The 604-nt window shown below is 62.1% G+C and overlaps 1 protein-coding gene across 6 annotated transcripts in view; it reads right to left on the bottom strand.

Annotated features, from left to right (window-relative positions):
* klhl12 (kelch-like family member 12) overlaps nucleotides 1-494 on the bottom strand; it is a 43,103-nt gene extending 42,609 nt beyond the window's left edge. For 4 of the 6 annotated variants that reach the window (XM_048611925.1, XM_048611926.1, XM_048611924.1 and 1 more), the window contains exon 1: nucleotides 352-464. The gene's annotated coding sequence lies outside the window, so the exon portion shown is untranslated. Of the gene's footprint in view, nucleotides 1-351 lie in introns of all 6 variants that reach the window. The other 2 variants (XM_048611927.1, XM_048611929.1) reach the window with 1 other exon arrangement.
* Between the last annotated feature and the right edge of the window lie 110 nt (nucleotides 495-604).

Here is a 604-nt window from a genome sequence, read left to right on the forward strand (position 1 = left end):
CCCCCATTCCCCTCTCCCTCAGTGATCTCCCCCAATGACCACCCCCATTCCCCTCTCCCTCAGTGATCTCCCCCAGTGATTACCAGCCATTCCACCCCCTCAGCAATCTCCTCCGAGCCCAGTGATCACCCCCAATCCCCACCTCAGCGATCTCCCTCAGTGATCACTCCCATTCTCCCCTCCCTCAGTGATCACCCCGATTCTACTCTCTTCACCAGTGATCTTCCCCGACCCCCGGGTGATCTCCCCCCGAGATCCTACAGCCTTGACGACCATTTGCAGGGTTTCATCGTTACCAGGACCCTTCCCGATCCCATCTCTCCGGGTTTTCCCGGCCGGCCCCTTCCTCACCCAGGTTAGGGGATGGGAGATTGTGTGGAGGAGCTGGGGGTCAGGCCGCAGCTCCAAGCCCCGGGCCCGAGCCGAGCTCTTACCGCCCTCCAGCCGCGGCTCCTGGTGGACTACAACCCCCACAATGCAATGCCTGACGCATGCGCGCGTAGTGAAAGTTCACGTGACATCTTTCACCCGCCGTTCTTCACCCGTCCCCGCCCCCACCAACACCTCCCCTACCCAAACCTCCCCCACCCCTAATACCCACCCC

This window comes from Rhincodon typus, chromosome 25 (genome assembly GCF_021869965.1).
Source record: "Rhincodon typus isolate 14 chromosome 25, sRhiTyp1.1, whole genome shotgun sequence".
Lineage (NCBI taxonomy): Eukaryota > Metazoa > Chordata > Chondrichthyes > Orectolobiformes > Rhincodontidae > Rhincodon > Rhincodon typus.